This window comes from Rhipicephalus microplus, chromosome 8 (genome assembly GCF_043290135.1).
Source record: "Rhipicephalus microplus isolate Deutch F79 chromosome 8, USDA_Rmic, whole genome shotgun sequence".
Lineage (NCBI taxonomy): Eukaryota > Metazoa > Arthropoda > Arachnida > Ixodida > Ixodidae > Rhipicephalus > Rhipicephalus microplus.
The window spans coordinates 71849324-71876546 of NC_134707.1; the positions used below are offsets into that span (position 1 = coordinate 71849324).

Sequence of the window (27223 nt, forward strand, 5' to 3'; positions counted from 1 at the left end):
GATGGTCTTCCAACACAAGTTGAATATACCCTGTAGGGCTAGTGTTACCTGCTATTTACATTTTTCCTTCAGTAACCATAATTGTGTGATGCTAATTACCAAGCAGTGCCAGCCATTTAGGTAAATTTACTCAGTATTACCCTACCCAGCGTTACATGCAATCATCTCGACTGCTCGCTTCTCTTGCCAAGCCCTAGTGAGAGAACTCAACTTGTTCCAACGTTTAAAGTAGGTGAATGTCCAGCTGAATATAAGCACACGGGCCTCAAGTACTCGCGCCTTCATTAAAATTTCGTTCGCCGCAGTCGGGATTGGGTTCCACGGAAATCACAATTTTCTAGACAGGAAACGAAGCTATCACACGCCAGCGAATAACGTTGGAAACGCATGCCATGTCTTTCGTTGCCGAAAAAAATCGCAGCATCTTCACGGAGTGAATGATGATGAGTGGGGCGAAGCTTCGAAGGTTTGTGTCGGCAAACTGAATCATGCGCTGGCTGCGTCTGTCTGTCTGTCTGTCTGTCCGTCTGTCTGTATGTATGTCCACATGCCCGTGTGTCTGTATGTTTAACCGTCTGTCCGTGCATCCATCTAGCGAACACTCCAAGTACCGCTACATCGCACCTTTTCATCACATATTCATAATATACAAGTACCGCCACCCAGCGGACATTCCAATGACTAAAACGACAGGTGGCTACTGCACAGAGGTGACGCACGATCCAAGCCGTAAAGAGCTTCTCCCCTAAAAAAAGAGAAATGCAGCAGGGCTGTTCACATACTAGTTGGAATTTGAAGCAGAGTATGGTCGGGATTTGTCCCTTTTTCGTGGTCGTAGCCACTCTAGTACTCGATATGGCTCTGCGGTAGAGAGCTCACTCCATTCCGGCCCGTGCTCTGGTATGTGTGTGATATCTTTTTTTAAACCTCGTTTTGGAGAGCACAATGCCCGGTTTCTATAGCGCTGTCAAGTTTCACCGCATTCTATTAGATAAAATTAAGTAATTGAAAGCGGGCAGTGTATTCAAACTTAGTTTGCGTGTAATTGCAACGCGCAAAGTACCCAAGACACGAGTAATGGGAAAGAATTCCACAAGATATTTTATTTTTACGTCTGAGGCAAGGAACAGATAACGAGTTTTCTTAGTGCACTGAAATGACATCAAGAGTTGTACATGCACCTATGCTAATTTAGACTCCAAACGTTCGCGACATTTGTAAAAGCCGCGTTTGAGTGAAGCTTTTATTCGGGGGTGATCTTCTGGTGGCCTGTTTTATCCAGCTATATATTCATATTGTGGAACCCTCATTTTTTTACTTTCGGAGTGTCCTGTTCTCGTGATCTCTTTCACACCAGCGGGTCACGTTGAGCGGGAGCCTGAGGTCGTGCTTCTTATCACTAGCGGTGCGCACCAGTCGCTGCATTCAGCAGATTTTCAACTTGCTGCAACTGGCTGCGTAGCGTGGTGCTGTGGTCAACGCCGATTCCATTTGCCTATACAAAAAATAGAGTGCAAAATAGTGATAAGCAGAAAAAGCATTTGCGCAAGTGCTCCTTCAACAAACGATTACGTTTAGCGCAAAAACCTGTGAAATAGTAAATTCGCGACACTGAGCCATTATTATGGTGCCCGAGCAGTACCGCCTGTCTTGTACTTGCGATCACTAAAAGGAACAGTTCCGACATATTATGACAATGCTCGAAATCGTTCAGTAGAGATGACTTATTGATACTGTCAATATGAAATAATCAGTATTCTTTTTTCAAAACGAGCCTTATTAGATTACTTATAGAAAAATCATAGCCCAAAACTATCTCTTTTACTAAGTATACATGTTCATACGCGTTCACTCGATGAGTTACACGAGTATAACGAGGATGATTCAAATCAAATATACAATCTTTATTTTGTGTGTGTGTGTGGGGGGGGGGGGTAATGTAAGATAAACGAACGGAAGTCCCTGAGTGTCTCAGAAGTCCCGGAAAACCCCGAGTGTCTGCATTTTAGGACTTGTAATTTGCAATGCTATCCATTGAATCAAGTAGGGCCGTACCCACTTTCGTTCATGAAAGCTAACTATGCAATACGTGTGGCACCTAGTGTGTGATATTTATGTTGCGATGTGTCATATGAGTGTTTTATTCACTCATGTCTCGCCATAAAAACGGTGGTGTACATTAAGAGTGCGAAATGGCTGCGAGAGTGCCATCAGAATGACATGCATTTTATGCTCTAATTGTCATGCACGTCACTATCTCACACTATAGGACATTTTGTACGCATGCTCTGAACGAAACAGTCAAGAGAGTAGGAAATAATAGGTGATCATAATAGATGGTTTGATAGAATGGTAGAGTAAAACACAGAAAAAGCAGACGCTCACCCAAAATATTTCGCATATAAACAGTACGAAAACAAATTTATCCTGAATTGAGAATGAATTATTTCTATAACAGCACTCTCCGGGTCTGGAGCAAAGCAGGTTTAGTACTTTGAAATGCTGAATAAAATTCTCAGCAGAAGCTAGAGTTTTGGTATCACCGGCAATAATAAAATAACCATGTAGACTTATCTTTTTACGGAAAAAGTAACATTTTCACTAATATTAGAAATATAGCTTTTTATTGTCATAATTCATTATGACGGGGCCCAGAAAGATTTTCACTGTATAATCATATTATATAAATAAATGAACAACATATTGGTGTGAATAAACAGTAAAGAAGAAAATCTATAAGAATTGCTGTTGGAAACAGTATATTCGACGACCTCTCAGAGTGCGAGGAAGACGGGCAGGTGTCTAAACTAAGATTTTACTTCCAAACACTAGAAGAAGGCTAGGCGACAGAGCCATTTATCTGTCAGACGCTCTTTTCACAGTCATAATGGTTCGCAGAGTAGTATCGCTGTCTGGAAGCCCTGGACGGAAGTAATGCGCGACCATCGATTAGCACCTTACGCCTTATTGGTACGACTATATATTTTAGCGCATTTTTTAGTGAGAAACCTGTAAGATTGTCGACGCTTTAACACACCGTGAGGTGGCAGCCATAGCGCAAGCTTTGCTGGTGACATTTATGCACATTAAAACTAACTCTCTGACACTCTTCTGATGTGGCACCAAATTCACCCCTCGCAGCGCGAGAAGTCACGACCAGATGTAAGCGTGACGTTTCTAATAAGGCTTTGCAAAGACTTCGAGCAATGCGTATAACGTACAGTAGTTTATTAAGTGCTTCCTGAACGCGTCTTTGCGTGAGGTTTACCATATGTGGCGTCCGGGTATATGTTTACAACCTCAGCTGCCCCAAGGGTCAAGTTTTTGTAATGGACATACGTCCTCGGGGCGGAAATGAGCTACTAAGTGTCTACTTCGGTTCATTCTTGATAAAAGTGCTATTAGTGTCTAACAGCCGAATACCAATAAACATTGTACAAGCTCTGTTATATTCATGCAGCATAAACAGTCGTCTTCTTCGGTGAAGATGATGAAAACAAATATTATTCAAATGCAACGAAAACGGGGCGGGTTGCTATTCAAGGCCAGGTATGACAACTTCTGTGACGGCCCGGGCAAGCTCAATGAGCGCCCGACAGACCTTGACGTGTAAACTTTGTCAATTACTGATTTCTATGGTGGAGGAATTGTCCATGTTCGCGTTTAATTCAGGACCATTCAGTTGGCTGGTAATGTCCTGTCTAATTCTCTTCCATTGTGGTAAGAAAACTTCTAGGGTCCAATCTGCATTCGCCTAAAATTTGTGGGAGCTGAAATCTCTTGCCGTTTTCTTGAAATTAGGCCTAATGAGCATTTTCTTCTCCTTTTCATGTATTTCAGCACATAATATGGCTCACTTCTAGCCTGAAGTGTTGGAGCATCCTGATGTACTGCGAACTTTCTCCTCCTTAACTGGTAATTCACTGCCTCCTTGTACACCGAAATTTCGACAAAGAAAAGGTGACGTGGTGACGTCTAGTCTGGCATCACGTCACTTGGTTTCATAGTGACGTTAATCTGACGTGCCAAATTTTGCCATTACTGACGTAATGAGGACTTCTTCTAGTGACAGCATCAGTGGACGATATTTCGCACCAATCCTGTTGACGGTGTTGACACTGGAGGCCGACTCTCAAAATTTAGTAAGTTATGGCGCATCAAAGACTTTTGCCTTACTAGCGGCTATGAGGGCTTATTTCGTTTTAAGACACGTGCAGAACCAAAACTGAGACGGCACAATGTGGTATATTGTGCGGTGTATATATGAGTAGGAATTTCTGTTTATAGTTTGACTATACTGCCGAAAAATTAGATATTCTAAATGAACACGCAACTTTTGACAAAAATGGGGTAATTTTTGTTTATCATGTGAATTACTGTTACCGCGTTATGTGGCCAGGTGGGCAAAAAGTTTGGATAAGATTGATGAGTGAGGATAGATGTTCAGGTGGAGATGGAAGCGTGAATACTTGAAGTATGCTTGAACACTATTACCACTGATGCCAGCACATAAGCAAATCAATTTGTCTTCTCCAAGTCTCTAAATTGAGCGGCGTTGCAGTCTTCAGCTACAGAAGACCGCTCGCCAAAACGTTCCTTCTAGCCACAGCCCACATAAGTATTTTCGCTTCTAGCTCTGAAGAGATCAATTTGGTGACACCTTAAGCTAGCTCGCAAGACCAGGTGTGGCACTGGAAGGTGATGTGGTCCTCGCCAAACTTCACGCATGCTACAGAGAAACCTGCCCGCTGAATATGCTGCACTGCTCTTGTGTTTAATCGTCATAGCAGCACACAGCAATGTCACGGTAGCGGAATACGGGTTCAGCGCGAAAGGTTTGCTCATTCCCTGGTAACTCTTAAGGTATCAATTTTCACCTTTCACGTTATGAGGAATTCTTATAAGAGGAATCCGATGAGAAATCTTATAGCCAAAGCACACAAAATGGACAAGAACGCAGGGGTGCGACGTGGATACAGAACTAACTTCCAGCAACTTATTCAATTACAAAGCAGCACAAGTGAAACAGGAAGCAACGTATGGAGCCAAATGAGTACACGATTATGTTATTAAAACGTTTAATATACACGCATAAGATGTGCAGCTAAATATATCGTAAAAACGTCAAAACAAATATTCACGAAAGCACTCAAGCTCACTTTCTGGAAACCTCTATAAAATAGCACATGTTTTTACCATGGTCATTGATATTTAGGCTTCGGAGCAGAGGTTCTTGAGAAATATACTCAAGCGCTTTCTCCAAGCCAAGAGTAAGCCGGAAGTTCTCAGAAACTTGATGACTGTGAAGTTATGTAATATTTTACGATCATAATTCGTTATGAGAATTTTTCGAATGACCAGAAGAAAACAACTCCCTTCGAACCTGTATTCACTGATTTAAGCATCGCGTAGCTTCCTGGATGGCGTGTCACGAATCTCAATTCAATTCTTTGTTGTCTGTAGCAAAATGGCACAAAACACAATATATCACAATAGAAGTTTCCAGATCAAACAAACCTAGTTAATATTCCGAATAAAGTACGTGTATAGCAGATACTAAAAAAGCCTAATATGAAACCGCTTGGTAAAACGACGCGTGCTGATTCGTAATTGTTGTCCATAAGTCATTTTGAACAATAAAAGCAGTATGAAAAGGAAGGTCACCTGCTCGCAGGCTGTTATCAGACAAAGGTAGGTACTTACTTTCCAAAATTTGCGCTTGTTCCGGCGATAGTAGCAATGGACCCTTCAGTTTTCCTTCTATATGTGAGCGTGTGGAATATAAAGTATCTGAACTTATTCATTTCACTTATAGATTGAATATTCTGGACAAGTGATCTAAACAAGAGGGCAAGAGGCACGTGCTATGGGCAAGAGATCAAAATGATGAAAAAAAATGGTAGCGTAACGGCGTGCTTTGCTGCAAATGTCCCCGAAGGATTTATTTATTTATTTATTCATAATACCCCTAAAGGCCCTCGTTAGAGGGTATTACATAGGGGGGGTTACATGAGCAAAATTACAAACAATAAACGTCAAAAACGAAAAAAGGTAAAAAAATTCAATTTAAATACAGACTAAGGTTGAGATACATGTTATAACAAGTAATTGGTAAAGACAGCAAAAATAGAGAAAAGAATAGGCAACAAATCATTGGAATACAGATAAGTACACAGTGAACAACCTATGAAAATGCAAGAAAAAATAATCAATACACTTGATAAAAAAAGCGTACACTCAAAAACGAATAAAAAATATACACTCACTCATGACACCTCAAATAAGCTGAATCAAGGTGAAAATACTCTATATAATCTTCTGCTGGCCATGCGGCCATTTAGGTTTTGCCTTGCCTCAGACAGCACCTCCTCTTTGTTGTCACAAGTCTTCAAGCAGTCATGCCAACATGGTTGCCGCTTGCCGTAAGAAGTGCTGCCTTTGTTGGATATATCATCGGCAAGGTTAGAGTGTGTTCCAGCTGCCAGACGACCGCTTTCTTAGCTAAGTTTTTGTAGGAAGGTGACAAGTTGGCGGTACGCCGATTTTGCGCTTGCTGTGCTTACTACAGGTATTTTCTTTAAAAATCTTGTCTAGCATAAGTGATTCTTTTATTACCCTACTGAAGGAAAATATCAAGGTTCGATGGGAAACGCCCCAAGAGCACTCTCTTGGGGCGTTTCCACACCACACTCTGTTTTCTCTGTTTTTTAAAGGGAAGCAGTATCTAGTCTAATATTTTCACTTCGCACAACCTACAGCTAATTTCATTGTTAGATTGAACATAATAGCGCAAAGATATCGCTATTTTTAGTATCACAACTTCATATTCCTCCTTCACAGCTTTTGGGGGAGATGCTAGAAGCCCCAAGTAACTGATAGAATAGCCTCAAGCTACAGAAAACAGCCTTCATACGAAAGGACCGCAATATATTCAACAAATATTTGCGGCTTCGGCGACGTTCACTGTTCTGCAGTTTGAACACCTATCGTTGCAAGTGTTTGAAGAGGTTTAAAATTTGCAATGTTTTTACGGCTGGTATGCATGGCATGAAGAGTTTATTAATTCGAATAGGTACTTACGTACGGGTCCACCAAGCCGTTCTCGTCGTAAATCTGTAAAATGAAATCGAGTGAAAATAGTTTATTTCTTTCCTCACAAATTATGCAAAGAAAACACTGATAGGAGTAAAAAAAGATTAAAACTGCTCGATAAACCCTCAATACGCACCGATGATTTGCATATATTTGACGAGAGTAAGAAATATTGATAGCAATGAACAAAATGTTGATTTTTCGGAAAATTGAACGATAGTCTTGCTTACCCCAGCAATTTATTATATGCTGTAAAAATTGTCACGTGATTACGGAAAGACCACTACGTCTGTTCACAGGAGCAGCAGCACTGGACGTCGAGCCAAACCGAACGTTGGACCACGAGCACACAACCAGTCCTCTTCTTTTTCACACAATGGCACATACTCGCATTGGCATGGCTCAATCTCGTTCCATGCCCGTGGTATTACACCCTTCCAAAAAAGTACCACCCTGATGCTCAATGCCGATCGAAAGTTAAAGTAATTGCGTACACGCACAAAGGCGCCTGATGCAGCAGTGTCAGGTGGCTTGGGGGTAGTATGGTTTCATCCATGGTACATGAACTATGTCCACCTGCTGGAAACGTCAAGATCGCCGAGCTGTGTCTTCAAGCAGGACTTCGTAGTTGACATCTGTGAGGCGCCGTAGTACTGTATAAGGACCGAAGTAGCGGTGAAGTAACTTTTCCGAGCAGCCCCTTTGGTGAACGGGGATCCACAGCCACACCAGGTTACCGGGTTAGTAAATAACATGGCGATGACGTTGTACCTCTGCGAGTTGATGCGTTGTTGTTTTCGGATCCGCTCGGGTGCGGGCTGCGTCGGCGAGCCGGGTGAAGTCGTTCGCATCAGTAAGATTATCGGTCATGTCAGGCACGAACAGGGCATCTAGCATCGTAATTGCTTCTCGGCCGTGAAATAACCGGAAAGGAGTGAAATCCGTAGTCTCTTGAACTGCTGTGTTGTAAACGAACGTTACGTATGACGAAAATTTCTTCCCAGTTTTTGTGATCGTGGTCGACGTATATAGATAGCACGTCAGCAAGCGTCTTGTTTAATCTCTCCGTCACACCATTGGTTCGTGGATGCTATGCGGTCGTTTTGCGATGAGCTGTTTCACTAAGCCGCGTGAAGTCTTGCATCAATTGGGCTGTAAAGGCTGTTCCACGATCAGTGATAAGAACTGTTAGCGCTCCATGGCAGAGGACAATGTTGTTCATGAAAAAATACATAATCTCATTGGCAGTGTCTCGTTGTAGCGCTTTCGTTTCGCGGTACCTTGTCAAATAGTCAGAAGCGACTACGACCCAGTGGTTGCCATAATGTGACTTCGGGAAGGGCCTAAGCAAGTCCATACCGATTCCTTCAAACGGTTGTGACGGTGGTGCAACAGGCTGCAATAAACCAGCAGGGCGCACAGGTGGGGCTTTACGGCGCTGGCAATGATTACACGTTTTAACGTAATGCTTGACATTCTGGGTGAGCTTTCGCCAGTAGTAGTGAAAGGGTACGTGCGAACCATATAGGTGGCCGGAGGAAGGCTCGTCGTGGCAGGCAGATAAAATGCCAGCACGTAACCCTGGTGGAACGACGAGGAGGTATTCAGTCGCATAAGGTTCGAAGTTCTTTTTGCAGACGATGTCGTTGCGGAGACAAAATGACCCTAAACGTGTGAATGCCGATGGTGGACGCAAGCTGTGACCTTGAAAGTATTTGATTAGTTGTCGGAGCTTTGAATCATTCCACTGTTGTTGGGCCAACTCAGATTTACCGACTGCACAAAGAAAATGGCCACCGGTATCATCATCGCCCGAAGTCGTCGCGAGGGGAGTGCGCGAAAGGCAATCATCACCAATGTGCTTGCGGCCCGACTTGTAGACGGCTGTAATGTCAAATTCTTGAAAGCGCAAGCTCCAGTGGCACCCTAAAGGGCCCTTGAGATTGGCCAGCCAACAGAGGGCATCATCATCATCATCATCATCATCATCAGCCTGACTACGTCCACTGCAGGACAAAGGCCTCTCCCATGTTCCACCAGTTAACCCGGTGCTGTGCTTGCTGCTGCCAATTTATACCCGCAAACTTCTTAATCTCATCTGCCCATCTATCCTTCTGTCTCCCCATAACCCGCTTGCCTTCTCTGGGAATCCAGTTAGTTACCCTTGGCGAGCAGCGGTTATCCTGTCTACGCGCTACATGCCCGGACCATGTCCATTTCTTCTTCTTGATTTCAGCTATGATATCCTTAACCCCCTTTGTTCCCTAATCTACTCTGCTCTCTTTTTGTCTCTTAAGGTTACACCTACCATTTTTCTTTCCATTGCTCGCTGTGTCGTTCTCAATTTAAGCTGAACCCTCTTTGTAAGTCTCCAGGTTTCTGCTCCGTAGCTAAGTACCGACAAGATACAGCTGTTATATACCTTTCTCTTGAGGGATAGTGGCAATCTGGCTGTCATAATTTGAGAGTGCTTGCAAAATGTGCTCCACCCAATTCTTATTCTTCTAGTTACTTCAATCTCGTAGTTCGGCACCGTGGTTATTACCTGCCCTAAGTAGACATAGTCTTTTACAACTTGAAGAGCACTATTACGTATCTCGAAGAGCTGCTCTTTTCCGAGGTTGTTGTACATTACTTTCGTTTTCTGCAGATTCATTTTAAGACCCACCTTTCTGCTCTCCTTGTCTAACTCCGTAATCATGAGTTGCAATTCGTCCCCTGAGTTACTCAGCAATGCAATGTCATCGGCGAAGCGCAGATTACTAAGGTACTCTTCATTAAAGCTTATCCCTAACTGTTCCCATTCTAGGCTTCTGGAAACCTCCTGTAAGCTCGCGGTAAATAGCATTGGGGGGATTGTGTCCCTCTGCCTTACACCCTTCTTGATTGGTATTCTGTTGCTTTCTTGAAAAAAAGCAACAGAGGGCGTGACGGTCCGTAAATTTTTTGAATGGACGGTCATACAGATACGGTCGAAACTTTGATATCGCCCAAATAACAGCAAGGCATTCCTTTTCCGTGGTCGAGTAGTTAGTTTCCACAGATGACAGAATGCGACCAGCATAAGCGATGGGACGTTCGGCGCCGTCTTGCCACAGGACGAGCACTGCACAAAGACCCATGTTGTTTGCCTCAGTGTGAAGTTCGGTGGTGGCATCTTCATCAAAGTGCCCTTGTAAGGGTTCACTCTGAAGGCGCTGTTGAAGTCTGGAAAGAGCGGCTCTTTGCTCTGAACCCCATACAAAAGGAGTATCCTCCTTCGTTAAGCGCGTAAGGGGCTGAGCGATGTTAGCAAAGCTCTGCTCAAATTGCCTGTTGTAGGTGGAGAGACTCAAAAATAGGCGCAAATCTCGTTTGTTCGAAGGTGTAGCAAATGCAGCAAGTCTTTTTTTGGGTCTGGTCGAATGCCATCTGGACTGACAAGGTGGCCGAGGAACTTTAGTTTTTCGTAGCCGAAATGACACTTCTCCGGTTTTAGTGATAGGCCTGCGGATCAAATAGCGACGAAGAAAGACTGAAGTTGTAAATGTTGCTCAAATATTTCGGAAAAAAACGACGTCGTCTAAATAAACGAGGCAGCATTCCCACTTCAGACCGCACGGGACGGTGTCCATCATTCTTTGAAACGTTGCAGGTGCAGAGCACAATCCAAACGGTAGCACTTTAATTCGTAGAGGCCATCGGAAGTTATGAACGCTGTTTTTTCGCTGTCGCGTTCATCGACCTTGATCTGCCAGTAGCCGCTGCGTAAATCCATTGATGAAAAATATCAGGCATGTTGAAGCCGATCCAGTGAGTCAACTATGCGTGGAAGAGGCTAGACGTCTTTCTTCGTCTCTTCGTTGAGCTTCCGGTAGTCGACGCAAAATCGAAGAGTGTCGTCTTTTTTTTTAACAAGTACGACGGGTGACGCCCATTGACTGTTCGAGGGTTGGATGACGTCATCGTCGAACATTTGTTTCACCTGAAAACGTATTTCCTCTTGTTCTTTTTGCGACACGCGGTAGTTGTGCTGTCGTACGGGCCGTTTGGTAGGTTGCGTTATGACGCGGTGCTTCAAGGTTGGGGTCTGCTTGGTTTTGAACGTGGACGCAAAACAGTCACTATACGTATGTAAAATCATGCGTATATGATGCTGCTGCGCAAAGGATAGCTGGTAATTCATGTCAACTGTACTGGCTAGCGCAGGGTCACCTTCAGCGGCAGTGACAATTAGAGCACTAGTGGAACGTTCTTCATCATCAATGGCTTCAAAGTTCGCTATCGCTGTTCGCTTTGCCAAGTGTGGGCACTGGCCACTGAACTTCGAGATAATAAGTTGAGTCCTCCGATGTTTCAGTCGGACGATAGCGCGTAGGACACAAATATGCCGAGCCAAGAGCACTGAGAGGTTAGTTTCGGCGATGTCACTACTCTTGTAGTCACAGTCGCTCTCCACAGTTACCAACATACTGGCTCGCGGCGGAAGTGCGATGGTGTACTCAGCGAGTCGAAGTATTGTGGTCTGCGCAGCTGCATTTGTTATTCCGGCTGTATTGTCGTCAGAGAACGTTATGAGCAGGTCTCGAAGTTTAATAACGGCTCCATGCTCGCGGAGGAAATCTATTCCGAGATGTAGGTTTTGGGAGCATTGGCGCAATACGACGATGGAAGCAATGTATGTCGACTCATGAATTTGGAACCGGGCAGTGCGTATTCCCAGCAGTGTAAATAGGCAACCTCCCGAAGTCCGGAGGTTGGGTCCATGTCCCCAAGGTGTCATTACTTTTAGTAGCTGTGCAACGAGGTCAGCGCTTATCACGGAATAATCTGCGCCCGTATCTACCAAAGCGGTTAGTGGGTGGTTGTCATGGACAGAGATGCGAGCAGAGACACGTTTGTCTTCGATGGCACACGTTGGTGAAAGGATGTCGTCGGATGTCGGCGCGGGGGAGGATCTTTTAACGGTCGATCAACAGTGGCCTCACCACCAGAAGTCGCTGTTCTTATTTTTCCCGTGACAAGTCATGCGACAAGTGACAAGTAACCCCAGAAAAGAAGACACAAACCCAAAAGTTGGTGGGATGAGGAAGTTAAGGGAGCCATAGCAAAACGTAAGGAAGCCTCTAGGGAACACAGACATGCTAAGCAGCGGGGGGAACCGACAGATGATGTTGAAAGAAAATGGAAAATCTTTCTAAGCTGTAGAAGGGATGCATCCCTTCTGATCAATGAAAAGATTAGAATAAAGGGAGCTGAGTGGCTGGCAGAAGTAAAAAAAAAGATAGAAAGGCAGCTGCGAAATTTTGTAACCATCTAAACTCCCTAAGAAATGAGACGAGCCTAGAGCAGAGGTTGAAAACTACCGCTCAAGGTGTTAGGCTAGAAGGGGACGAAGCTATTGGATATGCAACAACAAGAGTGTCAGAAAAAGTTCAACAAAGAAGAGCTTTATGCACCACAATAGACAAGAATGAATCAAGTGGCGCAATGGCTCCATTTTCACAACGAGAGTTGGAAAGGGCTGAGAAAAGCTTTCCTGGTAGTACATCAACAGGCCCAGATGGCATTCCAATTATGCTGATAAAGAGATTAGGTCCGAAGTCTAAGCAGGCTTTGAGAGAGGCAGTGAGCAACATAATGATCGAGGGTGAAGTTCCCAATGGATGGAAACTTAGCAGGATGAGCATGATCTATAAAGGAAAGGGGGACAAAGCTGACATAAACAGCTACCATTCTAAAACATTGTCATCAGTGGTCTACAGGCTGGTGATGCAGATTATAAAGGAAAGACTGCAGGCATGGATAGAGGATGAAGGGGTGCTGGGTAAGTACAAAATGGGTTTCGGAAACTCGGTAGGCTGGAATACAATCTGTTCTCACTGACGCAGGGCATCGAAATAGCAGAAAAGGAACGCATGCCCCTGTGGCTAGCGTATTTGGGTATCAAGAGAGCGTACGATAACGTGGTTCAAGAGGAATTGTGGGGAATACTGAACACACTAAGCGTGAAAGGTGTAGTCACTAATCTTTTAAAGGATATCTATAAAGGTAATAACGTAGTTATAAAGTGGGAAAAACAGGTATCCAAGTCTGCAGAGGTAAAACGGGCGCTTAGGCAGGGGTGTCCCCTGTTACCCTTATTATTCATGTTGTACCTGCAGGATTAGAGAACAAATTAGAGGGAAGTGGACTGGGCTTCAACTTCTCTTTCGTCAAAAAAGGAACACTTATTGAATAGACACTACCAGCATTGATGTACGCAGATGATATAGTTCTAATGGCCGACAACAAGGAAGATTTGCAGAGATTGATGGACATTTGCGGTAATTAGGGAGACAGCTTAGATTTCAGATTCAGTAAGGAAAAATCAGCAGTCATGGTTTTTAATGACAATGAAGGTAGTGAGCTTAGAATACAGAAGGTCACGATAGAAATGACAGAGAAATACAAATATCTGGGCGTATGGATAAGCAATGGGGCTGAGTACCTAAGGGAACAAGAAATACGTGACGACTAAAGGTAACAGGAATGACCGGTAAAGAAAAACAGGGCACTGTGGAATTACAATAGGTATGATGTTGTGAGAGGAATATGGAAAGGGGTCATGGTTCCTCGACTGACGTTCGGCAATGCGATCTTGTGCATGAGATCAGAAGTTCAAGCAAGATTAGAAATTAAGCAACGTGGAATAGGTAGGCTTGCCTTAGGAGCTCGCGGAAATACACCAAATCAGGGAGTACAAGGTGATATGGGATGGACATCATTTGAGGGCAGGGAAGCTAGCAGAAAGATAAAATTTGAGAAGCGATTGAGAGAAACGGGGGAGGAACGTTGGGCTAGGAAGGTATTCAGCTACTTGTACATGAAGAATGTCAATACAAAATGGAGGAAGCGAACCAGAAAATTGACTGGTAAATACTAAGAAAACAGCAGGGGGCCAAACCAAAAAGAATTATCGGTTAAGAAGAACGTGAAGGAAGCTGAAACCGATATGTGGAGAATTGGCATGATTAAGAAGTCCGCACTAGATCTATCGAACGTTTAGGCGGGAAATTGCCAAAGAAAGGATCTATGATAATACTCGGGGTAGTTCTCTACTGTTTGAGGCCAGGACGGGAGTATTGCGAACCAAGACATATCGGGCCAAATACGAAGGGGTAGACACGGTATGCAGTCCGTGAGGAGAGGAAGAAGAAACTGCCTAACACTTGATAATGTTCTGTAAAGGGCTTCACCCTGTAGTTAAGGATGATGGCACAGAGTTTTTCAAAGCACTGGGATTTAGGGACAGGGAGGGCAAAATAGACTTTAAGCGGGTGTAATTAACTAGAAGGAGGTTATCTGCGTGGTAGTTAAAGTCAAAGCAAGACTGAAAATTAAACCCTTCACTGCAAAGTACGAATCCTCAACTTCACTATTTCAAGGGAAAAATAAATCTAGTTTTTCGTTCATTAGGTATTACTGCTTGGTGGCGCTAGCCACTGCCCGATCTAAAGGGTACAGCCATATCCAGCCATCCATCTATCGATCCGGCACGGGCTTACGGATCTAGGTGATCTTACTAGAAGGACGTCCGCAAAGGTCGATTGTTGGCCAGGTGACATGGAGTGCGTGGAGACGTTGAGCAGGATTGGCGACGCGGAAGCGTTGAGGACTGTTGGCTTGCCAAGTATTCGGCAATAGCACAGGTCGTTCAACAGCTCTGGTTCGACGAGCGCCTGGACGAAAGCCAGGAAGACCCATGTACCTGTATGCGCACTCATGGTAGATGTGACCTGGCTCACCACAGCGATAACAGAGAGGCTGGATATAGGGAGCACGCCACACACTGGATTTCCGTGTAAGTGGTGGGTTGCCGTACTGCGGTGGTCCTGAGTAGAATGACGGCGTCGTATGCACGGTGGACAAACGGGACGGACAGTCAACAGCCGGTGCAGGAGTACGTAATGCTTCCACGTACGTTAATCGCGGAGCTTCGGGTGGACGCGGGACCGTCATGGGTTGGACCTCGGCTGGACGCAAAGTCATCATGGGTTGCACCAGTTTCCGAACCTCTTCACGGACAACATTTGTTATAACAGCAACATGGGGCTGAGAAGACACCGCGTGCAGCTTTTGCAGCTCCTCGCGCACAATACTGCGCACGAGCTCCGTCAGGTCTCTTATAGTCGTGACGTCAGGTGTTGGCAGGGCCGATGACACTGACGAAAGACTGCAAGGACGCTCATACTGATACGAACGCTGCCTTAGCATTCTCTCAATCGTCGTGGCTTCGCGGAGGAAATGCCGCTACAGTGCTGGAAGGGTTGCGCACTAGTCTAGCGAACAACTGCTCTGTCACTCCCCGCATCAGGAGACGCGCCTTTTTCTGTTCCCTCATTGAGGAGTCAGCTCGCCTGAACGGCTGCGACATGTCCTCAACGAACATGGCAACACTCCCGTTCGTACGCTGATTTCGGTAATTGAGGGGCCGTTCCAGTTGCTCTTTTCGGTCAGAACTTCGGAAGGTATTACACAACTGGTTGCAAAACTCTGGCCAGGTTGTCATAACGGGGTCATGGTTTTCGAACCAAGTGCGCGCAGAGTCCTCGAAGTAAAAATAGACATACCGAAGCTTTCGCTGCTCGTTCCTCTCGTAACGCTGGCGCAACGGTTGTAGTCGTCAAACCAGTCATCGACGTCCTCGTACAGGTCTCCGTAAAACGGCTTCGGGGTTCGCGGGGCGTTGAAGAACCATAGAGGAGGCAACATCGATGTCTTTTGGGTTTGCGTTCCCGCACTAGCCATAGTTCTGTTGAGTTGTAAAAGTGGTCCAAATTCAGGTGGTAGGCCTAGTCGTCCCCTGCTACGCCGTAGGTCAGGTGGTTATTCGAAGTGACGACTAGTATCGGGATCTTGCTGTTGATTGCAGTGCATACAACACTACCCAGCACCTCCACCAGAAAATGTCACGTGATTGCGGAAAGACCACAACGTCTGTTCACAGGAGCAGCAGCACCGGACGTCCAGCCTAACTGAACGTTACACCACGAGCGCACAACCAGTCCTCTTCTTTTTCACAAAATAGCACATACTTGCATTGGCATGGCTCAATCTGGTCTATGCCCGTGGCTATATATAAGCGCATAACAGAGAACAGTCATGGTGCGTTTGTTAACGTTCTGTGAATATACATAAGCAACAACCCGATCCTTGAAAAAATGGCAGATCTTGCACACTGCTGAAATTGATGCAATGCGCAGCAGCTGCTCAAAAGCAAGAGATGTTGTACGTGATATTTTATTCAGGATTTGCATGTTAAGATTTGTCGTTTATGTTCGACATGAGGTGACGTCACGCACTTTCATCTTTGGTGTATATCAAGTTAGTGAACTTACCGCGAGCGTGCCAAGAGCACAGCATGTAAATTACGTTGTACATGTGATCCATGTCATAATTTTCATGTCAGGAATTGCTATTTGTTTGCGTGATATAGTCACATCGGGCCATTTAAACTTCAACGTACAACGACCAAGAGAACAGGCCACGAGGCCATGATTAGCAAGACATTCAAGTCGTGCTGTACTTCGCTAAAATTAAAATATTTTATTGTACGAAATTTTAATTATGTTCGTTGTACAGCCACGGTGGACAATAGAAATTTTGGTGTATATAATTCTAGCAAAACAGCCTCGAGTACGCCCTGCAGATTTCATGTAACACATTGCGAATGAAATAAATTTATTCCTAAGATGTGGGGTTTATTGACGGACCTAATGCGACCAATATGTCTAAACGAAGTATATTGGAAAAAATTTCTTCAATATTTACCTCAATCTCGTTGTGTTCTGCCTCTAGGAATAAAATTTCTATGTTCTCGTTGAGGTTGTGAAACACATTGAATCACTTTTAAATTAACATTTCTTATTCAAAATATTTTTCAAGCTGTATACACATGGACCAATTAATGAGACGAAACTGATCGTTATGAAGTGAGCTATGAATCGAAGGAGTATAAGGCTATGAAGCACACCGAAAGTCTCTGTAACGAGGTATCCATTGAAAGTAGAATCAATACGTGTTACAGCGACTGCATTGCTGAAACAAGAGCCTTTGGGTAAAGAACAGAACACGTGTCCTAAGGTGCGCTGTTGCTTAAAAACGGTTTATATGCTTAGTGAATACAGGGCTGTCCAAACAGATTCTTGTAAACTTTCAATGTTACAGACAGAACACTCTCGTGAAATACTTTCCGCTTCTGTTCTCACGCTTTCAGGGTGCCGTTATTAAGCGTTCGGAAAAAGCTTCGTCATCCTTGTTAGCCAAGAGTGTTTTCTACTTCATGGAGCCGCGACAACTGATGAGAGCACGCTGCATCACAATTCGACAGACCTCACGACTGACGGCTCGCATTCCATCGGTTGATTATATAGAAAGGGGAAAAAATCGTTGTGTCACATTGCTTGCGGCACACTCTCGTTTTAGTACTGCCATTACAAGCCCTACGTACAAGTACCTCTATATAGTTGCTTACCTTGCTTACACTTGAGGTGGAATGTTAGAGAGAGAGCGGTGCTGATAGGCATCTATCTCACCCTGGCAGTTGCTGTTTTTAAGGCATTGTGCCCATATTTTAAATGTTTACTTATTCGCTTTTTATGTTCTCTCTGTTTTCCTGTTTTTTAGGTATTTGAGTTTATCTCTCTCTGTCTCTCAAGCTGTTTTCTTTCTAACTCCTCGTTTCTGCCTTTTCCTGTTATTCATTTTTCTGTATCTCTTACATTGTTTTTGTCAGCCTCTTTCTTGGAATTGCTCTTTTTTTTCTCTTTCTACATTTTATTCTCTCTAGTTCTCTTGCTAATTCTTTCTTTGCAATGCTTTACTCTCTCCCCTTATCACTGATATTTTCCTCTCGCTCACTTTCCTTTTACACTTTCTTGCTGCACTGTACTTCACAAGGCCATGCTATGCTTTATCACCATTTGGGGAGAGGCGAGTGCTTACGGCGCTCACACTCAGATCCAGTTCATCCGGTTTTGAAAATTTCCTGTGTTTTTCTTACTTAACAATGACCTTTCTTTTCTTCTTTCTTTCTCTCTATTTGTGTGATTATTTCTTTCTCCCTCTTTACTCTTTTTATCACCTGTTGGGGTAACTATATTCTACATCGGAAAAGAGGGCGCGTGTATCCTTGTAACTCCGCGATGCCTTTGGGCGAGAAAGCAGGGAGTGTTTGCGTGATCATCGCAACAGCTTGCAATGACGGTACCCTTGATACACGGTGGTGAGCAATGTACGTCGCCTTTGCTCTAGCGTCGCTGTGGGTGAGGTCTTGGCAAGGTATTGCGTTATAAGCCTAGCTGCATTACGCTTATATTGGTGAGTTTGTAAATTGGTAGGCTTATCCAATTTTCTGACAGGGGTGACATCAACCAAACACTAGCGTTTTGTCCACTAGCGCTTGGCTATAGAGTGACGCGTTAGCACGTGTATTGCATTTCTTTTTATAATCTATTCTAAATAAAATTATGAATGCTCTGCGAGAGACTTATCGTTGCTTATAACAATTTACCTGATCACGTAGTACATTCGTTGGTCCTATAAACCATTGAAAGAAGGCACTTTTATGTTTGATATTTTATCTGTGACAGAAGCCACATCAACACATGTTGTGGACAACTGCAAAGTCTAAATGGTGTGCTGGTACCATAGGTTTTTTTATTTATTTAGGGTGTCTTCGAAGCTCGCAATATTACGAGCTTTTATCTAAATTAATCTAAAATATAACAACACCTTGGTACTTAAGACATGTGCATCATGCCTCATTTAGATTTGCCATATAATTATGAAAATATACAAATGCGTACCTCGTGCATTACGTCTCTCCAGTGCAAAAGTATCTTCCAAGGTGATGAAGCATACTATGACGAATAATAATAGAGTGCCATGAAAAACAAACTTCATGATTCCTATTTCCTGAAAAGAAAGCCAGTTAGGAGTGAATTTTCATGTCACTGTACACTTACAAATGATGAAACATAGCTTAAAAATTACAGCTCTACCAAGTTTCCTTTGGCCATGCATATTGGTGAACATTAGTACCTGTCTGTTTTTACCGATCCTCGTGCTTTTTCACGTAAATATATATATCCATCGTTTTTTTATTTTGGTAGCGGATGTAATCTATACTTTTACACGGCATGCCGAACGAGTTTGCTACATGCTCTTCAATAAATGAACATTATTAGGACCCTCGTAATAAATTAGAGATACACTAAACCTATACGTCATGTGATGTGTCATCTAATAGCTGCATGAATATTTCGAGTGACGATGCACAGATTTGAGGCTGGGCTGGTTCCACGGCTATCGTCAATGATGACCATCTACGAGCCAGGTTGCTGGTTCTGTCGTGTCCACAGCTGACGCATGCTCACGGAGACTAACATTAATTGATTGATGAATGAAATGTGTATATCCACGTTAGTGAAACCAAGCCGGTGAAATTTGATGTAGATGTAGATCCTAGACTTGTGGCTCACAACCACCATGGGGAATTGGCCAAGAATTGGGTAGATTAACAAAATGGAATATATATTTTAAATACTAGTCAAAATAACATTACCAGAATTATTTATCCTTGTAAATTAATCCTATAAACAAATTGGATGAATAGGTTCCTACTGAAAGAGCAAGACATGATTGATATCAAAGAAAATTTTTCAGTTGTCTACATTGGTTAACTGAGAACCTTTTGGAATGGAGGTTATTGAGTTTTTGTGCTGTTTCTATATCGAGTGCTGCACTGCACGTTAGTTACTTCGATAGATGGAACCACACTGCAAGCGCTGCATCCAAAGTGTCTTCTGTATCCGAAAGTGAAGAGTGCACGGTGGCTTTTGAGGGACGAGCATCTTGAGATTACATTTTATGGTGATTTTCAAAAAGACGAGGAGAATTTTTTGGTGAACTTTGAAGGCTGCGAAAACAATTATAACGATAGCTTTCACAAACACGCCGCCCCAGTGATTCTCTTTAACGTGCTTTGCTGGTTAACCATCTGTACAGCAAGCTTTTCATAATCAGATTGCACTGCACGTACATTAGTTTGGGTTCAAATCAAGCCATAATATTTTGTTGCTGTGTACGTACGGCCACTTCCTTGGCCGCATGCTGCCAACAACCTGGACGACCGGAAGTGAAACGTTCAATCGCATCACAAAAGCTGTGCTGTTATGTTGCCGAACAAACACGACCATCACTGTAGGAACAGCGTGTTGTTGGTCGGAAATTATTCAATGTTGCGAAAAGCTTCTCTGTGCATTGCTTTCGAGGTACTGATTGATGTTGTAAGAACCATTGGAAAGGAACTGTGCACTCCCCGTTCCTTTCCACGCAACTAATCATTTCGGATAAATGTTTCGTAACAATCATCACGCTAATTATGCGGTGATGAGCAGCAACGATGGTGGTACTTGCAAGCGACTCCTCAGTACGGCAGATCTGACAGGCAGGCACAGTGCGTATACTTGGAGTGCCATTCAATTCATACGTTTTCTGTAGCATGCACAGGATTTCGTAAAACATTGTGGACGCACTATGAGGGAGCCCAATTATGCCCTCTCGCTCCGTGGGAAAAAGTATTCTGATTTGATATCCAACATATGTAATAGTGCTAAAGCTGGAAAAGACGGCAAGAACCGACAGTAAACGGCGGTGACATTCAACTGCTTTATTGAATGTAAACATTCGACAGAAGTCTGTCTGGTTGGGTAGACATTGGATCACCGAATAAACTTTGAAGCCACGGCTATTTTCGAAAGCGAGCCAAACTGGAGGAGATTGCTATTACTCGAATCGTGGCACATACAGACGACAGCCCATAACGTCAACCGCTCTCTCGGAACTCTTCCCCCAGTGTATACATATGGACTGCACGCCACGGCAAAACGAGAGAGAATGAGGGGTCATTATCCGCCCCGCGAGTGGTTTGAAGACGCCGCTGCTACTTAGTCTCCGTAGTCACCCCTTAAGAAGGAACCAAGTCGGTTTCGAAACGTCGGGTTTCTTCAAAACTTTTGGTTGTTGTAGGCCCGTGTGCTCAGATTTGGGTGCACGTTAAAGAACCCCAGGTGGTCGAAATTTCCGGAGCCCTCCACTACGGCGTCTCTCATAATCATATGGTGGTTTTGGAACGTTTAAACCCCACATATCAATCAATCAAAACTTTTGGTTGGAGTCTAAATCATCTTCCAACTGATTTATTGCACTGTCAATACTTGGTATAAACATATGCGCAGAGCTTACGGGCCGAGGAAAACAAATAAAGCCAGAAAAAAACAATCAACATGTAAAGAAATGGGTTACACCAACAAGTCTTAACTACCATTTTTCTAAAAATCCTTCCTTCTGCTTGGTCAATGCAAGTGATTGCGTGCTGACTTATCACTCTCCCACATAGGCAATCTCTACCTTCTTAGCTGTTTTCCTGACGCACTGCTCTCTGTGGCGTTAAACAATGTTAGGTTTATCGAACTCAGGTTTGCAAAGCTCAGTACGCCACTGCGTTGGCTTATCACTGCAGTTACCGTAGTGTAAGCTGGAGTGTCCTCAGTTTCCGTCTATTACGTTTTTTTGTGCTCTTCAGCTTCGCGTCCGTCACACAGAATCCGGCTGGGGCGAATTTCAATTGGCCTACATTGCCGAAATTGAATTCTGACGAATGGAGGACAGGCGGCGTAAGCGAGAACACGAAGAAACGTATGTACACAATTCATGCAGCTTGGCCATCGTTGCCAAAGTCGCAGCAGACGTGCTGAGTCACAGAGCACATCAGCCACAGTGGATACTGATTCAGTGGCTGTTCATTTGTCTGAAGAAGGCAAAGCGATCGTCATAGTTCTGCAGCCATTCCTAGCCACACTTTTCGTGTTTATCGGCAAGCTAAAATAACGATACGCTGAGACCATGCATCAAGAGCAAGATGTTCTGAGTCAAATACATGCAAGCCGTCAGCAGGCACCCATTTCCCGTGTACCTTCAGCGTGCCGTGATGCGCCTGAGATCCTGCGTTTCCTGCCTTAAAACGCAGCGACTTTGCTTTTTTTTCTTTCTTTATTTCTTAGCTTTACCCGGTGCCTCTGCGCATGTATCTTCTGTAGAGTAAAGCAGTTGAGAGTCAGTGGTGTTAAAAATCTGTCCATATCGTCTTTTCAGTTTTATGTGCTGTTAAATAGGTTGAATTGAACCACTAGCTTAGAAGTGTGGCAGCTTGGGCTAGTTGGTATGGCATGACGATAGTTACAGCGCAAGAACAAAACGACGACACAGAGACTTTCGTGTCCTTCTTGTCTCTGTGTCGTCGTTTCGTTCTCGCGCTATAACTATCGTCGAACCACTAGCCCAGCAAGCAACCAGTTTTAACCAATCTTCCAGTCTTAACCAGTCTTCCGTGATGTTAATCATATAATGTGTTGAAAGTACCACGGGCTGTGCATCTACACCTACTGTTTGAGCTTACGCTAACAAATGGGTGGTCCCTCCATGGCGGGTGGTCTTGATTCGTGCAGCACACCAACTGTAGTTCGTGGGTCATTGCAAATATTCAAAAAATACGTGCGACGACGCCGAGCTTATGCAAAAAATATTTTTATAGACGACTCCATCTAGTGAGCAATTGTCGAAAATTGGTGGAACTTTAATTTTCGCCTATAAGAGTTATATGTGACAGCTATATTCTGTTCCTATTGCGTGGTTCAAAGACGTAGTGTATGAAAGGTTTTCAAACTTTGTATTCACCCACTACTGGACCTTGATGGTTCAGTGCCATGTGGGCCGGGCCTTTTGTAGTGAGTTACTTGCTTTAAACTATGAAATAATTCTAGTAAATCTTAAGTTCTGACGCCCCATGGCAATGTACGCTTTTACCACGCAATAGTGCGGGAATATTTTATGATGTGTCGGGAAGCTTATATACATTTCCAGGCAGAGGAACTTCGCAGTGTTCACAAGCAGGCTGCTTCAAGTTTTCATTTCATGCGTATGGCTCTTCAGCTAACCAATATTTATGAACAATTTGACTTTCAATCTGTGTGACGTCCCACATTGATGAGGTGTTCATTCTTACCAGCCCTTTTAATGACTTATGTTCTTTTCTTTTCTTTTTTTGGAATAGCTAAGCGTATATGTATATAAGACTTGGAATACTTCGGTAGTAGTTGTGAGATTATTGTCACTGATGCATTGTATGACTACGTCAATGTTACAATTTAAAATACACGTTGTATCAATGCTATGAAACAAAAAAAAAAAACAGACATGGCTGTGCGGCGGAACACTCGCTTGCCGCTCAAACGACCTGGGTGCGATCCCAACTCAGACCTACTTGACCCGGGTTCGATAGACACTGGCACCCAGGGCTTTTTTTTTATTGTCATCTCTCCAGATTTCTTGGTCACGCAATGATGATAAATTTTTCGCTCACAACCAACGACGCCGACACCAATATCAACGCCAGAGTTTCTGCGTATTGAGCCCTTTAACGTTATGGCGTTTAAAACGATAATTGCAGTCATTTGGTATTTGCTTTCATTAGTTTCATTACTTTATTTTTTTCAAATTCTGTTAGTATGATTGCTTGTTATCTTCCCTTTTTTCAATGTTTTGACTTTTTGTATTTGCACTCCTGCTTGGGCCATGTGGCCTGCAGTATGTCTGTAAGTAAATGAAATAAATGCCCTTCATTCCTTTCATCTTGATCATCAAACTGCGGCTCTCAAGGATAATAAGACTATGTAAATCAAGTAGCAGCCTTGCACACCCCTTTTGGCGAAATAGATTGTTCAATTGATTCGGTGAACGGTGTTCCGTATTTTAAGTTGCTCATTTATTTTAACCCAGAGATGGTGTTGTTATGCGTTATCCTGTGGCTTGCAGTATGAGTTCAAATTATTGAAATACTTAAACTGTGAATTTTAAACACTAAGAGAAAAAACACGTGATACAAAGGAAACTCTTTCACTACGGCTGAACAAATACTTACGCAATGTCAAGCCAACCCACTATTTTTCTGTTGATTTCTTGAGCTCGGTTAGTGACCGTGGTGCAAGCAAAAACTTTTCCTCAATAAACTTATCTCACTAATAGGAAAATATTTTGCTGAAGTCACTATAGCCGCATACGCATAGCACGTGGTTTACGACTCACGCAAAATTTTGTATGAGCAAAACAAAACGATTGTACTCACGAGCAAAATTGACATCTGAAAACAACTGGCAGCGTTACCGTGAACACGCCTAGGTATGTCGCACCGAAAGAAAACAGCCGAAGATGATTGTTAACTATGATATGTCAAACATTTTAAGAAGCAATGGTAAGAAATTTTTGGGAGGTTGTGTGTGTCCTAATTACGGCTTGAAGTCCCCAAGATACATAGCGACAGATGGAAAGCTATTTCCAGATAAGGCACTGGGCCTGAATTTATTATTTTTTTTAGCTCTGTGTCTACGAATGAATATATATAGTCACATAAACCACCTGCTACGTTTTTATCTTACCATTTGCAAGACATTTTTTTCACTACACAAGGCGTCGCAGAAGCCATTGATCGCCTTTCCGCAAACTCTGCAGCATGTACGGACGAGATATGCCTGAAACTGCTCAAGATAATGAAGGTAGACTTATATCCTTTGTTGAGTCCTGTATTCAAACACTACTTCAGCACAGGTTGTGTAGCCGACAATTGAAAGCTAGCCCACTTACATTGAAGTCCGCAGACTTTTTTAACCCAACTAACAACGGGTCAATATCCCTAACCAGTATCGCAGCAAACTGCTTGAGCACAATATTTCATCAGCAACCATGAATTACTTAGGATAAAACGTATTTTACCAACCAAAATGGCTTCCTGCATGGTCCAACTTGCGAGACACTATTGTTTTAGTTAATTACTGACATTCAGATTTCTGTATATGATAGATACCAGATCTTGCCGTTTGTGTTGATGTCATAAAAGCCTCTGAAAATGTCTCCCATGTCAGACTAATAGAAAAGCTTACCACCCTTATCACAAACCCTCACGTTGTCATTGGGATTTCGGAATTCCTAATCACCCGGGGCCAATCAGTTTTTGTAAAGGACGAACACTCTCCTTTGCACACGACAAATCAGGAGTGTCTAGATGATCTGAGCTGGGGCCGATTTTATTTCTAGTTTACATTAGTGAGACAGCTAACTTTATGATTTCGAAGGTAAAATTATTCGCCGACGACTGCAGGATATACCAAAAGGCGGCTAACAGTGAAGGTGATGATAACTTGCGGATTGATCTCAATGTGTTAAGTAAATGATTAGATGGAAGTCAACGTGAACAAAACACGAGTCGTTTCATTCACTACAAAAGAAAACCCACCAAGTAATCACTACGTATTCAAAGTGCTTCTTAATGCGAAACCAGCTGAAAATGCATCCAATTCTAAGTTTTCGGGTGTTCATTTAACGAGAGACTTCCCACAGAACATACACCTTAGCACTATCACAAGCAGCGTTTAAAAGACACTTGTGTTCATCAGACGTACCTTACTAAACTTTTAACTTACAATACTGTATTACAATCTAAATTGAGCATGCTTCCCAAAGATGGAGCCCTTACCAGGCCTACATCTTATATAAAACATAGCACCTTGAAAACAAAAGCACCCGTTTCACCACAAAGAATTACTCTCCATTTACTAGCATAATTGAAATTAAAAATTGTTCTAAAGTTGCCATCATTGCAAACCCGAAATTTGTTCTCACTTATGTTCCTCATTCTCAATCTCTGTCACAAGAATTTGCAGTTGTGCCCTTTCAGAACATGCCCATTGAATAATCACTCGTCTGGACTATGAAGCCGAATTAGAGCCGCCAGTGGCCCCAACAAACCTGTTATTCTATTCACCATTACTTCTTGCTGTTGATAATTGGAACCAACGCCGAACCATAGTGTTTGTGTAAATAACCACCAAGATTTCGCTCACAAAAAATGAAGTTTCACTGTGGGGTATGAGTGATTTCAAAAAAACTGCCTCAGGTGTGCATGTGGTTAAAAAGTGCTTTATCTATTCCGCTGTATTCTCGATCCCAGGACTTCTGTTTTTGTCTGATTTGTTCTTGTCCAACACTTCCTTTTCAGAGAAGTGTTTTTATAATTACTTTTCCATCATTTTTTTGAATTGATACAGTATTTTCTTCAAGCCTTTCTTGATTTGTTGTTAATATCAATTTTGTGTCTGCTTGTTACTACCCCCCCCCCCATAATGCCCTCGTGTCTTTAGATTATGTGAGCAAATAAATAAGTGAAAAAGATAAATACATTGATAAAGATATGTTGATAGCGGTCACAGCCTGCTAGGCGGAACATGAATAATTTGTTTATAGTATCGCTTATACGCAAATATATTACGAAAAAGAAGCAGTAGGAGCAATGAGAACTTTTTTCCACGAGCACAAAACCATACTTACTTTTGGGTTCACCACAGTCAAAAACTAAGCAATGAATTTGACGTGAGAAGCAAGAACGCCTTGATGGTGAAGTATGCTGCAGACAGAACTGCAATATATGCTAACGATTGTGGGCGGGGTAATGCGTGACGTAAAAAATGACCTTATGTTTTTCTTAACCAGATCAATACCAACGTTTCTATGCTTGCACGGTTATAGTCAACTAATTCAATTATCTTACAATGAGTTGGCAGGTGTAAGGAGTATCTGCTGACTAAGGTATTGTTATTAAGGAAGGGTAATTCGATCAATTTGCGCCTCTCAAGGAGCGTGTCATCTACTGCTGACTTAAATGTCACAGAATAAAAATGCTATAGCGGCCCCCACATGTCCATGGAAGGAAACTGCTAGCGGCCAGTTTGCTTAGATTCATGGGCGCATTAGAACGCCTTAGACTTACAATATTCTGAAGCCATTCAGTTAGGTGCTTCTGACAATTAAAATCTGCTTCTTTAGACGCAAAAACCTCCCGAAAATAATATAAATTTCACTGTGAGGGACCTCAAATTAATGATTTTTCCTCGTATGCAGAGTGTGAAAAATTGTAGCAGCTATCAACTTATGATAATCTACAAATTAGCACATTATCATTCAGCGTATTTTACTAGCTTATTTTTTAAAGGTCAACACG

At 43.1% G+C, this 27223-nt stretch overlaps 1 long non-coding RNA gene across 1 annotated transcript; it reads right to left on the reverse strand.

Moving 5' to 3' along the window:
- Window positions 1-1075: 1075 nt before the first annotated feature.
- LOC119164548 (uncharacterized) lies at window positions 1076-26688 on the reverse strand. Its single transcript, XR_005108873.2, has 5 exons — window positions 26554-26688; window positions 18921-19029; window positions 7081-7113; window positions 5704-5760; window positions 1076-1495 (listed from the first exon to the last, which is right to left on the reverse strand). It is a non-coding gene; the product is annotated as an uncharacterized LOC119164548 (long non-coding RNA).
- Between the last annotated feature and the right edge of the window lie 535 nt (window positions 26689-27223).